The sequence below is a fragment of the Misgurnus anguillicaudatus genome, chromosome 3 (genome assembly GCF_027580225.2).
Source record: "Misgurnus anguillicaudatus chromosome 3, ASM2758022v2, whole genome shotgun sequence".
NCBI classification, from domain to species: domain Eukaryota; kingdom Metazoa; phylum Chordata; class Actinopteri; order Cypriniformes; family Cobitidae; genus Misgurnus; species Misgurnus anguillicaudatus.
Genome location: NC_073339.2, coordinates 33,418,568 through 33,435,663, shown reverse-complemented (window position 1 = coordinate 33,435,663; position 17,096 = coordinate 33,418,568). Strand labels below are relative to the sequence as shown.

General features: G+C 35.5%; 2 protein-coding genes and 2 long non-coding RNA genes across 6 annotated transcripts in view; 2 read left to right on the top strand and 2 right to left on the bottom strand.

Annotated features, from left to right (window-relative positions):
• ptprdb (protein tyrosine phosphatase receptor type Db) overlaps positions 1-17,096 on the top strand; it is a 131,194-nt gene that overhangs the window by 11,952 nt on the left and 102,146 nt on the right. The window contains exon 3 of the mRNA XM_055205561.2: positions 13,989-14,070. The gene's annotated coding sequence lies outside the window, so the exon portion shown is untranslated. The remainder of the gene's footprint in view (positions 1-13,988; positions 14,071-17,096) is intronic.
• Positions 1-17,096, bottom strand: part of LOC129444731 (uncharacterized) — a 106,075-nt gene that overhangs the window by 44,680 nt on the left and 44,299 nt on the right. The window lies entirely within an intron of this gene.
• Positions 1,544-5,758, top strand: LOC141362614 (uncharacterized). Its single transcript, XR_012368336.1, has 5 exons — positions 1,544-1,787; positions 2,386-2,434; positions 2,542-2,632; positions 5,151-5,230; positions 5,413-5,758. It is a non-coding gene; the product is annotated as an uncharacterized lncRNA (long non-coding RNA).
• On the bottom strand, positions 9,938-12,275 carry LOC141353367 (uncharacterized). 3 transcript variants are annotated; one of them, XR_012360464.1, is made up of 4 exons: positions 12,059-12,275; positions 11,885-11,935; positions 11,084-11,165; positions 9,938-10,963 (listed from the first exon to the last, which is right to left on the bottom strand). It is a non-coding gene; the product is annotated as an uncharacterized lncRNA (long non-coding RNA). The 3 variants fall into 3 exon arrangements; XR_012360465.1 differs by having other exon boundaries at positions 11,073-11,165; positions 11,885-12,275; XR_012360462.1 differs by having other exon boundaries at positions 11,885-12,275.

The following is a 17,096-nucleotide window of genomic DNA, read 5'->3' as shown; positions in this document are numbered from 1 at the left end:
ATGACATCATGTGACACATTTTTGCTAGCTGATGTTGATAAATTAGTCAGTGAAATGTAAAGCTGCTTGATTTTGCTGATGTCTCATGATTTGAAGTTCACTGTTTCTATTGTTATTATAATTCTACCCTAACATTTCATTAAATCTTTTAAAATAGAAACAAAAATATCAATAGACAGGTCCATAATCTAAAAGACAGTCTTTCACATGTGAATGCAACACATGTTCGGTGATACTGACTGACAAACTCGGGTAAACATATCTGCAGATACCTGTCAGCTACTGTACTTCTAATCCAGAGGTGCCCAAAGTTGGCCCACAATAGATCTTTAATTTGGCCCATCATGCCACGTGAGATAAGGAAAAACAATAAAAGTCATTGACGCAGATGTTCATATTTTTAATTAAACATTTTCTAAAATGTATCATTTTTTGTTGTATTTTTACATTACAAAAATGTAAATTAATATTAAATGCAAGGGATTAAAGTGAATTTTTTTATGTTTCATGCATACTTGAAGGTGTATAAAATGCATCACAAAACTTAATGAACTCGGGTACTACAGGCTAAAAATGAAGAGGTTTTGGCAGTGGCACACAGAGAAAATGATATTTAAAATTGATTGGCAAAATGATTTCTTTATTTTTTACAAAAACCCTTGGAAAATAAAACTGCATTAGTTATGCATAAACAGAGTAATGTTTGCTTGTTTATTTTTAAAATATTAGATAATTATAAATTAGGGGTTATCAGAGCAACTTTAATTTTAATATAACACAACAACGTTTACTTTTGGCCCACGGCCCTCAGTCAGGTTTGGCCCTTGTAAGGAAAATGTTCGGGCACCAATCAATGTGTAGTCTATCTGAGGAGGTAACTGTTAGCATATGATAATGCATGCTTGTACAGAGTCAGACCACATATTATCATGTTTGTCTTCAATCAATCAATTTAAATAAAAGAGATGGGGACTTTATAATATAATAAGGGTCCATATATCACAGTGATAAAAGACATACATGTATTTTTACTTTAACATGAACTAATGCTGAGTTAAGGCATATACTATCATAAACTAATGAAGAGTCATCATTAACATGACTTGTTTTTCATTGTTAGTTAATGCATTCATTTACAATAAATTAATTTGAGTTCATGTTGTAATTAAGTAAGTTCAGTAAGTTACATGTCTTAACTCAGCATTAGTTTATATTTACTTATATTAAAGTAAGAATTCATTTAGGTATACGTTCAATGTTTCCAATGATGAGCAGTTAATCCACTAAACCCACAGATAATTCCTGAGGCATGTTTAAAGAGTTTTGTATTTCATCAAGTAAGTGCTGATTCACAAAGATTATATATTTAAGAAAATCTGAGCATCATTCAAAATAACTGTTAACATGTTTGTCAACTAAACATGTTTTGTCAACGTTATAAACTTTATAGAAATATTTTTTATTAATGACCAAGAACAATGCATAGTGTGAAAACGCGGATTATATAAAAGTATAAAGTGCGAGCAGAGAATCTTGGGCTGGAATGATTGTAGTGCATCCAATGCACCTTGGAAATCGTAGTTTACATCTACAGCAGCATATGCTACAGCAGTGACAACGCCAAAGAAAAGGACTACATTTCCCAGAATGCACCTGCACCCACTCATCTGCCCCACCCTTCAGGTGCGACTGCTTCACCAATGGGCTTGACGGGAAAATTCAAAATCGCGAACCGTTACAGCCTGGAGTCTGGACTACTCTTTGTTTGCTTGCTCATCAACAGTAAGGTACCGGTAAGTTTGATTTAATTAGTTTGTCTGCATCGCGCTGATCGGATGCCTATTTGTTCATATTATGTTATTTACTATGATTCGTTTTTGTCTTTATACTAGAACTGTTTGAATTTAAAGCACAAACAGTAAAACATTAAGGGTATACATGGTACACAGCGGTAAACATGAGGTTAAAAATACGCGAAGTAACATTCAAACCGGGCTGTTAAAAGAATCAATTCGATGTTTAAATTTTTAAAAACAAAACTTTAAAGAAGCCAAGATGAGACGTTCTTTGCTTAAAACAAACATGACAACAGTAACTTGTGTGTTGGAAATGTTAGCAGCTAGCAAGTGTGTCTCTGCTATTTTAAATGATAAACAGACGATCTTTTGTTGTTTAAAAGCTCTTTGCTTTAGTGTTGGTAGATGCTGCTTATTTTTCAAAACGGTTTTAATAGCTTTATATTGATTTGTAACAAAGCCAGCTTCACTTTGAGAGAACCTAGATGCTAATTGTAAAGAAGCTTGGAGTCATAATATATTTTAATGTAATATGTTTGCTGTTCTTCATCTTTTTAAATATGAAGTCTATCCATGTTTGTGTTTACAGAGGTCATGTACACTGTGGTCAACTTTGTGGATGCTGAAGAGGTTTCTGGGTAAAGATGATGCAAGTTTATTCATTCAATTTTAAAAAAACAGGTTAAATAGTAAACAGATGTGTTATGATGTATGTGATTTTGATTTTTAATTCTGTGTTTGACAGAGAAATATAATGAAGTAACAGTGGAAGCTAAAACATCAGACTGATCCAGACACTGAAGAAATTAATGTCACTGCAATCTGGCCAAAATGATGTAAGTTTAATAATGAAATTATTAAATCAAAGAGGTTAAATATAGGGCTGCACGATATATCGAAAATGTATCGCCATCGCGATAACTGTGTATGCGATATGCATATCGCAGGGAGCTGCGATAACTTGCATTTATTTTACGTGTCTATCATTTGAGTGTTGCATGCTTAGATCGTCCAAATTACACAGATCAGAAGGTGGTTCCCACACACTTACTTTACTTGGGCTCTCTCAAGTATATTAACAACTGCCCACGTATATTTAGCATCAAATTTTGTCTTTTTTTGTCCGTGATAATGACATTGTGTGCGAGCACGTTGTGTCTTTTCTGATGAGTTCGCTGTGCGTTCGCGTGCTTTCTGTTTCTCGATGAATTAGGTGCGACGCAAAGCTCATTGTCACATTGAATCATTGTATCCTTCCATGTTCCTGAACTTGATCATAGTTGTATCCATTAGAGGTCTTCACGGAAGGACACGAGTCTATATTTTGAAAGGTCAGTTGGGTCCGAGTCGGTCCCGTTTTAATTACTTGAGGTACCGGGTCTGTTTCAACCCAAGTCGATCAGAGACGGCCGTGAAGAGTCAGTCAGCGCTAACGCACTATAGCGCATGTGCAGTGTCAAGTAGTGTTGGGCGATATGCCCTATTTTCAGATCGTCCTATCGTCAGCCTGTGAGATCGGCGATACACGATATTATCGGGGGTCGGGGCAGTAGTTTACTCATTTTTTTATATGTTAATTTTTACTCATTATAACAAGTCACTTGATGGGTGGACAAAAAAACAAGACCGCAACACCGTCATGACCGCAACCTTCTTAAAACTGATGCCATGCGAGCGTGTCATTAAAACCCTATCATGATTACTTAATAACTGTAAAAACATGCATCTGCGCACGCACGCACACGTGCCCGCACATACAAACTATTCAATGCATTTATTTAGTGCTGTTGCAGAAGACTACACGTGTCAAGCAGTGGTGCTCTCATGAGGTGCCTTTTTAAACGCATCGGTCCAGCGGAATGCCTTCATATTTTAAACACAATCATATATTAAAAATGAGGGACATGTTGCTACAACTCATTGAAATGCATATCATAAACAGGATTAATACCTAGTGATCTGACTTCGGAGAGAGCGCAGCTCTCTGCACGTAGGCGAGAGTAGGAGAGAGGCGCTAATATGCAGCGGGTCATATTTTAAACAAAAAGTAAAGTTTGCATCAGCTCGCATGAAACGCATTAAACTGAACAAATACATAAGGATTACTACTTAAGTTTATGTTTAGACTTCGGATAGATGCGAGAGCGCGTGCACTTGAGACAGAGAGAAGCGCAGCTTCTCATGACGCGGCGCGCTGGATTTAGTGGTAGAAGGAGACCATGACGCGGCGCGCTGGATTTAGTGGTAGAAGGAGACCAAGACGCGCGCATTAAGTGCAGGTACGTGCAAGAAGGAATTCTCTCTTTACAAGCCCTCCGCGTAAAGTGAACCCCACAAACCCTCATGTGAGGAAAAGAGCATGCATTGTCGGTGTTAATATAAAACTATGATGATAATAATAATAATAATAACCATTCGCCAACTATCGTCATGACTATCGCCATGAAAGCCTGCCATTGGCGATACACGATACTATCGTCTATCGGCACAACCCTAGTGTCAAGCGTACCTCCGGTTTCTATGGCGATGAAAACTTACTCTTGTTTATATAAAGTCACGGCCACGCGGTGCACTTTCTTTCTCCCATGTTTATAGTATTATTATCAATGAACCGTCTTTTTATATCTACAATGTTTGTTACAAAGATGGTAGCAAATAACCAATGTTAAGCCCATTGTACTGAACGAGCAGCTCAAACTGTCAAACAGTCATTATGTAAGCTGAATCTACATACTTTATATAGAGTATACTTTTGAATCTAAAATAATTAAGGATTAAGCTCTTTTAATCTGCAACAGAGGAATAGAAAGAGAGGCACTTTTACTGCTTCTACACAAACCTATCAACTTTATAATCCATAGACCTGCATTGTCTATCATTAATATACTATACATTTTATTGTATAAAGTTAGTCTTTCTACACCTTTCACAATGTTAATAAATCAATTTAAAGGGGGTCATATTCACAAGTTCATTCAGCTTTGTTCATGTCAAAGAGAAAGGAAAGAGAGTTTGGAGTGGTTGGATTTATGAAATTAATATAAATATTCAATAAATCAAAGTATTGCGTTATGATCACACATTACTAGTTTTTTGTAACATGTATAGCATATTTTAATTACATCTTTAGAATATGCATTACCTCTTTATTTCATTACATATCTAAATGCTAAAATAAAAGCAAATAAAAAAAGAATTTCTCTAAGTAAGACATATCGCAAGGCATATCGCCATCGCACCCACCAACAGAACTATCGCATATCGCATATTTTCTCATTATCGTGCAGCTCTAGTTAAATAGTAAATAGATGTGTTATGATGTATGTGATTCTATTTTTATTCTGTGTTTGATAGACAACTCTATTGAAGTAGCCTACTGTAATGAAGCTGCAGAACGTCACAGAGACTCTGAGGACATCAACACAGAAAATCAAGTAAGAAGATGGACATTATGAAGTTCTTTGATCATATATTGTTGTATCTTTGTACAGTTTAATGTAAACTTTCTAAAATGTACAACTTTATGTCATTTGATTTGTTGTGTGTGTGTATCTGTATATGTATATGTGTATTAGTATTATGCCAAATATTTATATGTACGTTTATATTTCCAAAGGGCTCCAAAGAGATGTCTGTCCAGATGAGGGTGCATCAACGTTACCTTTGCTGACAAGTATATGCTTTACAATGTAAAACCTAACAGTTAACTTAACTCAAACCATTTAAGGAAATCGGTTGCCTTAAATCATTAAATTTTAAAAAACATACATTTGAGTACTGTGAACTTAAGTCTTGTGCAATTATGCACTCATATTTAGGTAGTGTGAACTTAAATATAAGTGCTTAACTGCATGTGACTCAATTTGTTTAAGTTCACAGTACTCAAATCTATGTGTTTTAAAACTTGAATGGTTTAATTTAACCGGTTTTCTTTTCTTGTGAGAAATTACAGTGTTACAGTGAGAAATTACAGTGTTACAGTGAGAAATGTTTGAATAATTCCAAGTCAGAGCTCTGTGATTGATTCTACACTGCAAAAAAATCACTTTGTAACAATTTTTATCTTGTTTTCAGTAGAAAAACTAAAAATTCTTAAATCAAGATGTATTTTCTTGATGAGCAAAATTACCTTAGAAAATATGTCTAGTTTTTAGACAAAAAATATACAATTTAAGATAATTTGTGCCTAAACAAGAAAATATATCTAACATTGGGGTGAGAAAATTGTGTTTTAAGTTTTTAAGAAAAAAGAAAACTTAAGATTTTTTTTCTCACACTATTGGCAGATATTTTTACTTGTTAAGCACAAATTCACTTAATGTGTGTGTGTGTGTGTGTGTGTGTGTGTGTTTATTTATTTTTTCTAAAACTAGACCTGTTTTCTTGGGTCATTTTGTTCCTCAAGAGAAGGCATTTTGATTTAAATAATATTTCTACTGAAAACAAGACAAAAATACTATGTAAGAAAGTCATTTTTTGCAGTGTAGGACTGATTTCTTAAGAGCAAGATCAATATAGTTGTTGTTCATTTTATTTAGACATTTACTACATTACAGTGGCAGCTGGTGACTTCTTTTTTTGTGAGTACTCGATGCGAAGTTTGTCACAACATGTATATAGCCCGTCATTTGTGTGGTTCCCAATTTCAAAATGTGTTCTGTGTGTTCTGTGAAGCAACAAACACATATTTTAAAAACACAAGCAACACACATGACACTCTGAACACTTATTTTGAATTTGCAACCCTCGGATGAGCAGTCACGAGCCGCCACTGCTACATTACATTGTACTGCTTTGAATGTAGTTTTCATTGTTGCTTTTATTTTGTTTTATTTTATTCTAATATTGGTTTCTCTGTCTGTATATTTATAAGTTTAAATTGTATTGTTTATGTATGCAACTTTTAATATTTGTGTATTATATTATTTTGTGATTGTGACAATTGTGGATTGTTCAGTTATTTATTAAATAAACATTTCAAACTCAATTCAAGTTTTTATTTTTTTAAGGGTTTTGGGGATGTATAGTAGTATATAGTGGGGGGGGGGGTGTAGTCTATCTGCATAGCAGGCAAATAACCAATCAAGTCACTAAGCTATGAGGGCTTAAAAGAAAGTGTAACCAATCAAATCATCTCAACTGGACAGTTTCAAAGTTGTGTCCCAATAGTTGTCAGAGTTTTGGGAGGGGGTTTTAAAAGCAACCAATCAGTGTTGAGATTAAACACCAATGGGGACACTAGAATTGTGCAAAGGTGTGAAATTCCAGTACCTCTGTAGGTGTGAAAGTGGCCCCTGCCAAAATCTTCAATGGGATTACTTGCCATGGCAACAAATGGCTGCATATTCCACGGGGATATCCCCTCAGCAAGATACATCCGAATTGGTATCATTACGGGAGTTTCCTAACTTGGTGGAATTAGTAGTTTACCCTCAGTGGAACTAGTAGATACTTCCGAAAATCAGTGGTGTTTACAGGAGTTTCCTAGTACGGATACACCTCTTTTCATGCAGTGCATGATACCCGCAAGACACTCATTTAACACTAAACTCTGATTACACATGAGATTAGACAAGCTAGTATGGCAAAAGCGAGCATCTCTTTTATTATAATCCCCTTCAAAGTGTCTGGAGCAGGCACGTATTTTGACATGACACGCTATGCACAGGTTAACATGACGCGCCAAACACACATTTTGAAGTGACGAGCCACACACATGACAATGTTTTGGGTAGCTTTGTATTCGTGCCTCCTCGGAGAAGTCACCTGCCATCACTGCAGCCCACCATATTTAAAAAAAACTGTATTGGTGGGAAGTGTCAGCTACATTTTAAATGAAGTACCACTCAAAGTCCATAAGTCTTTTAAAAAGATTTGATATTTTGAGACTGACTGTTGATGGTCTTCTTTTGCAGTTTTCCTGTTTTAGAGGTCACTTTTCCCTTTGCAGCCTTGTTTCCCGGTTTGATTTTAATGAAGCATCTGGAAAATAAAAAGAGAATATTTTCAGTGAACAATGATTTAAAACTCTGACTTAGCTAATCAAACTTCCAGTAAAACTTTACAAAAATGTGTCATTAGTTAACATAAGTTAACTATTTTAGTGAACATGAATTAACATAAACAATACTTACACAGCCCTTTTGAGTTAATTTAACACTTACTAAGACATTATTAAAAGTTGGAATTGTTCACATTAATGAACTGTGAACTAACGAACACAACAAATTACTTTTTATAAACTATTATTAACAAAAATTACTAAATACTTCTGTGTACTGCTTATTGTTAGTTCATGTTAGCTAATACATTGACTAATGTTAAAGTGATAGTTTAACCAAAAATGAAAATTATTTCATTATTTACTCTCATTTTGTTCTAAACCTGTATGAGTTTCTTTATTCTGTTAAATACCAAAGACGATATTTTGATAAATGATGGTAAGCACAAGGTTGGCACTACCTGTTGACTTGGGCACTGTCATCAGTGTGGTTACCATCATTTATCAAAATATCTCAGTTTGCGTTCAACAAAATAAATAAACTCACATGTTTAGAACCACATGAGGGTAAATGAGGAAAGAATTTTCATTTTTGGGTGAACCAGTGCCGGCGCCAGCCGAGCGCTGATGAGGGGGCGTCTTAAATACCAGAGGGGGCGATCACACAAAATGCATTTAATTCCCCAAGCTAAAAAATACATATAGCTTTGGTACGTCCCTTAAGCTTTAACGTGTTATAAACAAACATCTCTGTAATACAACCACAAAAACTACAGCTATAGTGAGCAACGTACATGATCTGAACACTTTTACTATATACAACAACAAAAAAGCATACCTAACGTTACTTAACAGCACATTGTGACTGTCCATTGTGAAATTAGTTAATGCAATATAATACCCTGAAATTATGAAATGTTCGTACTTCGTGTTTGCTTTCCGTAGTGCAAATAATTTTTACGTAATGGTGGGGGACAGTGTTTGCAAATGGTTTCTAGCGCAAAAACGGTCCAAACGCAACATTTTATCAAAATGTTGGTTCAATTTGATCATTTAACGTAGTTATTTTAACTGCCACAAGTAATGCACCATAAGCTAGAGATTAAACACCAGCAGATAGAGAACCACAATAGCAAAATGACAATAACTCGTTTACACATTTAGCTATGCTTTAGGATAGGCTAATTCAAATACCTATTCGTTAACTATAAATTCAATGTCTGTTTTTATCTATTAATATTAATAATAATACACGTATTTTACTTCTGATAAACAGGTGTGTGTGAGAGAGAGATAGTATGCTTACCTTTAACGTTAAATGCAGAACAATAATAGGTTGGTTGTAGCCTACTTGCAAGGATGCTGAAGAACATAAACATCTGAACTTTTCAAAACAGTCTGGCTGTTCATGGTGCCAGAATTGACATGACAGCCGAACATTTGGTTCTGTGCACCTGAAATGCTCCGATAATAATCCATGCCACGGCAGTAATTGACGTGTGATAATCCGGAGTCCGGTTTGCAGAATTTGCAGTCCTATTTTACATATATCCATTGCTACAGGGCAGGCCCGGGTCACTCTCCCACTCCTTTCTGTAACTTTTGATATACTCTCGCACTTCGACATCTTGATTTCCCACTGAGACTGACGCGGGCTCATTGTCGACGTGCGTCAAGCCGTCAACACAAAAGGCTTGTTCAACTCCATGCGGCGCTGCAGGAAACGACAGCCGGATGACGTCAAAGTACCGCGAGAACGATTCGAGAAATTATGCAAAGTGTAATTTCGTCTCGCTCTCGCGGCGCTTTGACGTCATCGCCTCACAGTTCTAGTGGTGCCGCTTGAAGTGTAACAAGCCATGAAGTGGGCGTGTGTTTATTAATGTCACCGTAGAATACATGCACACTTGATTTTTTGGTTTTGTTAAATAATTAGACTCTAAAATTCACTTTAGGAAGACAATACACAAGGCAAATGTGATTTTTAAATAAAATATTATCATTTAAATAAAATCCCATTCAACATTAATGGTTGTCTGAGGGGGCGAGATAGTGCCGGTGAGGGGGCGACGCCCCCTCACGCCCCCTCGTGGCGCCGGCCCTGGGGTGAACTATCCCGTTTAACAAATGAGACCTTATTGTGAAGCCTTACCAAAATTGCCTCCTCAAAAGTTACAAATTCAACCTTTAAAGACAGTCACAAGTTAAAATTAAGTTACGTTAATGAAATCATTATTTTATGTGGAACCATTCCTTTTAATTTTTTTTTTTAATAACTTGTTACCTTTGAAGGACTTCCAGTGTGGATGCTGCTCTCACTTTTTGCAAGATGAAGATGTAATACAAAGAAAACAATGCAGCAAATCCAGTGAGACATCCTGGCTGAACACCCTCGCAGATTATTTTGCCTTCCAGGCTGATCATTCACTGTTTAATCCATTGTCCTTGATAATCACCTGGACTAAAGGAATCTATAGATTAATGTATAATCATTAATATTTAGAGAGCTAAGTGTAGAAATGGCATTGAGAAGAATATGCAAGCCAAAGACACAAACTGCTATGTCCTTCAACCTAACAGTATGTTATTTTCAGAGGCCATTGTCATGATACAATTAAATGAATAGTAATTGAGGGCCACTAATGTTTCTAAAGGTAAACTGAAAATCACAAATTCATTTAGTGTCCGTGTAAAGTCTGATATTAAAAGTGTTCTCAGTTTCAGTGTTCTCAAATACAGTGGCCTCCAGAATGAGGCACATAAAGCTTGATGTTCTCCTGATAGTAAAAGGCACAGCAAGAAGGTCCCCGGTTCGAGCCCCGGCTAGGTCAGGTGGCCTTTTTTTGTGGAGTTTGCATGTTCTCCCTGTGTCAGCGTGGGTTTACTCTGGGTACCCATAGATGCCAAATTGTCTCTACCCCAACCAGTGTCTGGATTGACTTGTGTGACTAAAAACTTGTGTATGGATTAACCAGTTCTCACCATGAATATAGCCAAAGATGCTTGAATGGCATAAAGAATAAGAAAGAAAGAAAGATAGTAAAAGGTTGTGTCAGCCTGGAGTGTGGGCCTTGTTTAGTAAAAAATGTCAAATTTCATATATTTACCAAACAGGATCAAACGAGGTGTCACAAGTCTTCTCAAAGTCAGCAGGAGTGGCACACATCTATTAGCAAAGATAACAATTTATGATAATTAACATCTGCAAAATTACAGAGGCAACAAAGACATTTTACTCACAACATGAATGGTTATAAAAAATGATACTCTCTCACCTTTTACTCACCTTAATCTGTAATATTTGTTGGTCTATACAATGCACGAAAAGGGAATAGGGACCAAAATAGCACCAAAGCACCAAAATATACCTACATGGAGGATAAAAGTAATTCAGATAAGTCAAGTAGTAATCTTTTGATGCGATTCAATTTGTTTTGCAACATACAAAACTGTAACACTTTTTAATGTACATCAGTTTCTAACCATAATCATAAATTCAAGTTTGACTGCACTTTCTTGTACTTGATGCATAATGACTTAACAAGTTTGAAATCATGTTTGCAACAAAGACTTCTAGATGCACAGTGAATGAAATGAGTTACAGTTTTTCACCAAGAACCATTTTGACTGCTCAAGTCTTATGAATTAGGGTGCCTTTGTTTAATTTTTGTGTAATCAGACTACGAATTCATATACCCCACCTACCTTAACTTACTGTATACAATGAAGCCAGGATATGTCCATTTTATAAACTTAATGTGTCTTACCACCAAAAAAAGCGTGCCACATACAACAGGATGTTTCAACCAGCTAACGAGCATGTAATGAATTTATAAATACCAGATCTTTTTAGTGTTATTTGTAGATATACTTGGTAACAAAGGATTTTAAAAGGATTTTAAGATAATACAAAAAACAGGCGAATTTGCAGATAACACAAGTGTATCTTTCACTTGCATAGACAGAATGCACACATTAAAAATGTAAAGACACAAAACCCATAATTGATTTTGATCGTTCCTCATTCATCTTTTACACAGATTTTAGTAAAATAAACAGGTTGGATAAAACTTTGGTGAATTCTTACCTGTGATCTGATGTGAGTGTAACTGATGTGATGGTAGAGTACCTGCTTTGCCTGATTAAAATAGGAAATGGAATCTGATTTATTTTTTTAAAAGCTTTACTGAATAAAATGCAATATTTAAAAGTAATATGTAATTTTAAAATAGCACAAGCATCGGTAAAGTTGCAGACCTACCTCATGCAGACAATCCAAAATGGCGTGCACATCGAAAAATATGCTATAATACTGTTAAATAACAGTGACATTCTGTTGTTGCTCGACAACCGACCTGAAGTGAGAAAGTCTACCCACAATGCACTGTAAAAAACAGCAACTTACTGTTATTACATGAAAACAGCATTTTGCTGTTGAATTTCCATGTAAATTTACAGAAATTTTTTACAGTGTAATTAAACTCTCAAGGACTCCCTGATAAAAGATTATCATAAACTTTTGATCAACACCATGCATTCTCAGACGTTGGATAGATATTTCATGTCAGTGAATTATCAAAAAAGACACCAAGATATTTATATGAAGGGACCTGTATGATGGTTTGATTTTGGATGATCACAGACCTGTGATCACCAACTGCTTTAAAATAATGCACACCCAAATGGTTTTCATTCAGGTACAACATGAGGCCAGAAAATTATGACAGAATTTTCATTTTTGGGTGAACTATCCCTTTAAGATTATTTAAGAAGTATTAAGAATAATTCTAAATATATTAAGTATAAAATTAGTGTGTAAAGAAATAGAGCACTTTAAGTTCATTATGACAGTGTACTACTTTTTCACTTGGGTTTACACTGTGTCCTAACCAGACGCGATGAGATATGATTCCAGCGATAGGTGATATGTCTGTCCATACTGAACGTGAAAAAGTGGTGTAGTGATGCAATCAATCACAAAACATAGCAGAACAGTTTTTCTCTGTTTGTGTCCCCTCTTGCATTGAAGCATTGAAGACATACAATTCAATTCAATTCATTTTTATTTATATAGCGCTTTTCACAATTGGTAATTGTTTCAAAGCAGCTTTACATTAATAAAAGCAGGGGAAAACACAGAAAAATCGACAGATAGCATAACATAATACAGAAAGCATAAGCAGCAGAATATGCTGCGGCTATGAATCAAAATTATAAGCGAGCGCATTACTAATGTCACGTGTTTTTAGCCGGGAGAAAAAAGTCCTAGGAGGCAAAAACCTCTGTATATATATATATATATATATATATATATATATATATATATATATATATATATATATATATATATATATATATATATATATATATATATATATATATATATATATATATATATATACAGAGATGCATCCGTTCCATTTTTTATGTCTTTCCTTGTGCAGCTTTAGGAATTAATTATATATTTCTGCTTTTAAATGTCTTATCAGTCTCTACTTATATAAGTTTGATGATTTATATTCATAATGCACAGAACTTTCATTAAATGAGATCTCTCTGTAGGCGGAGCTGTCAGAGGCGACATCGCAGAAATCGAAAGATTAAAGAAATAGTTTACCCAAATATAAAAAAAATCTCATAATTTACTCACCCTCATGCCCTCCCAGATGTATGTTTGTAAGAGAAAATGATTTATATTTACAGCTTATTTATCGATTGATATGTCAGATATCCATGGAAACATACTGTACAGTTTAGTGGCACCTCGAATCGAATTGGTTCCTGCGCGTTTTGTTACAAAATAAGTAACAGCTAGGCACAAGACATCCGACAACCAATAAGATTCAACGTTATCAAAATTATATTTTTTCTATCACAAATGTATTATTACAATACAGGACAGTTTCCTGTCATGTGGATGCAGATGATAAATGTATGTATAAAAATGTACATTCAATTTCATCTAGCTAAAATGATATTCGGATAGCAAGACCCTCTGAATCAGACCATCACTTTAGATTTAAAATACAGTACCAGAGTCAGCTGTTTTCAAACACGACTAAAAATATAAAGCATACAGTACAGATGAACAGATCCAGACTGATGCTTTCAGTAAGTGTGTGGGAATTTGAGAGAGGAGGATTAAAAATGGTTTATGTTTGTGTGTGTTTAATGAGGTTTTCATCTTTCAGGAGAGTCCTGTGGAGCCTGTCCTTTATTCACCCAGCGAGAGACAGCTGAGTTTAGACTCAGTTTAAACTCATCTTGGCGAATGTAAGTTATTTAAACACACTAGCTCTGTTCCAAAATTGCATTGTAGTTGAGTTGTCTTGTTGCCTACTTCCTATGTAGGGAGTTACCTGCATAGGCAGCATCAAACACAATCTCATGAAAATTCCTAACTGTGGCTAATTCTGATACATATGTATGATTGTGTACGATCTGCTCTTGTCCAATTGATACTGGGTTTAGGGTAGGGTCTACATTATTGGTTTATAATTATTGTATGTTTTTTATTCAATTCACTTTGTATGAATTTATATGAATTAGCCACCTCATAAAATAGTTATGAATTCCTGTGAGACGAGGCTGGTAGCATCGTAAGCATCTTGGAAGCATATAAGTGCGTATTATAAAACACTTTACATAAGCACCAACTCATAAAGTGTGCAATAAAGGTAGAATGTCTCAGTTGAAGGACTTGTTTCATTTGATTTCAATAGGTTTTGAAAATGATACAATACTCATAAACATACAGAGCACACACAAATATTAGTTCCCTGATTATTTTAACATATAATTGTTTATTATTACTTTAAAGAAAATTCAAAAAATGTATTTGCAGAGGTGGACAGAGTATTTTTACTTTCTACTTAAAGGTGCAATCAGTATTCGAATTAAGGGTGTGAGAGGCTGGGGTGATCCCAGACCTCCTATAAGCATTAAGGGACCCTTTTACGTGCGCACACGATAGTTTCACGTGCACGCGCGAAAGTTTCACATGCTCGCGCGATAGTTTCACGTGCGCACGTGAAAGTTTCAAAGCACAAAAATATAAATTAGGGGGGTCTCCTGGTTTTTATTCAAATTAAAAATACTACATGAATTTAAAATTCTCGTGCTGCGCTGCCACAAAACGTCCCTTATTGTCCCAATTTCCCAAAAGAACGAATCCAAAAGATTTCTGTCTGAAATAAATGTAAACTCTCAAGTGCGCCTTACACTGTTTTCTGGAGGAATTAACAGAAGAGTCAATGTCTTTGCGTTGTAGATTATTTTCACCTCGTTGACGGTAATAGTAAGGAGCCCCTAAGGGGACATGGAGAAAAATTAAATAAAGATCACGTGCGCACGTGGAAACTAAAAAATCTGCACATAAAGGTTTACTTTGTAAAATCCCGGCAACCCTAGGGGACTTAGCTTAGCTAGGTTAGCTAGGGGACCCCTATAATCTTTGACATAATTCAAACACTGGCTGCAATGTGTGCGTTTTAGAAGGATCTCTTGACAGAAATGCAATATAACAGACATAACTATATTGTCAGTGGTGTATAAAGACCTTACATAATGAACTGTATTGTTTTTATTACCTTACAATGAGCCATTTTTATCTACATACACTGCGGGTCCCCTACATGGAAGTCGGCACCATGTTTCTATAGCCCTAAACGGACAAACTGATCTACAGAGCGCGTTTCGTCCCTACGCTTCACACTCGTTTCGAAATTGAAGTTGGTTGCAATTCGTATTCTCACCACTAGATGCCGCTAAAACACATTACACCTTTACATTTTTTTAAGTATCTGTTAGGGTTGTGCCGATAGACGATAGTATCGTGTATCTAAGATCTTCAGACATATCGCCAATGGCAGGCTTTCATGGCGATAGTCAAGACGATAGTTGGCGAATGGTTATTATTATTATTATTATCATCATAGTTTTATATTAACACCGAAAATGCATGCTTTTCCTCACATGAGGGTTTGTGGGCTTCACTTTACGCGGAGAGCTTGTAAAGAGAGAATTCCTTCTTGCACGTACCTGCACTTAATGCGCGCGTCTTGGTCTCCTTCTACCACTAAATCCAATGCGCCGCGTCATGAGCAGCTGCGCTTCTCTCTGTCTCACGTGCACGCGCTCTTGCGTCTGTCCGAAGTCTAAACATAAACTAAACTAGTAATCCTTATTTGTTCAGTTTAATGCGTTTCAGGCGAGCTGATGCAAACTTTACTTTTTGTTTAAAATATGACCCGCTGCATATTAGCGCCTCTCTCTCACTCTCGCGTACGTGCAGAGAGCTGCGCTCTGTCCGAAGTCAGATCACTAGGTATTAATCCTGTTTATGATATGCATTTCAATGAGTTGTAGCAACACGTCCCTCGTGTTTAATATATGATTGTGTTTAAAATATGATCGCGTTCCGCTGGACCGATGCGTTTAAAAAGGCACCTCATAAGAGCACCACTGCTTGACACGTGTAGTCTTCTGCAACAGCACTAAAAATTAACAAATAAAAAAATGAGTAAACTACCGGCCCGCCCCCCGATAATATAGTGTATCGCCGATCCCACAGGCTGACGATAGGACGATCTGAAAATAGGGCATATCGCCCAACACTAGTATCTGTACTTTATCAGTGGTTTTCTTTGGAAAAATGTGCTTCACTTCTTTCCGAAGCATAATATCACTCTGGAAATTACAATGTTATTGCAGCTGGGTTGCCGGTAATTTACCGTAGATTTAAATTTATGTTATTTACTGGCAAGAGTTTGTTCAAAGTGAAATAAACTTTAAATATTAACAAGTCTTTATCTTTACAGAATAAAACTATACAATACCAGCCTCATGAAAAGCATTCTGGGAACTAGAAATCATCATCAACCTTTTTCTGTTTTTTTTTTTTGCTTCAGAATTTGTTTCCCAGAATGTTTTGCTTGATGCTGTTTTTTTAGTTTTACTCTGTAAAGACAAAGACGTAAATGTTTAATGTTCATTTAACTTTGAACAAAATGTTGCCAGTAAAAAACATAAATTTAAATCTACGGTAAGTTACCGGCAACCCAGCTGCAATTTCAACAGATTTTTTTACAGGGCATGCTTTTACCCTACTACATTTCATAAATACAAGCGGTTGTTTTACATAATACTTTATTATAATACTTGATTTCTTACTTTTTTAATACTTTCTTTTAACTTAAATAAAACTTCTATTTACATTTACCTGAATAGAAGTAAGAAAGCACTACATTTTTTATGTAATAAGGTACTTAATACAATTGAATGATATGTAGTGAAATAAA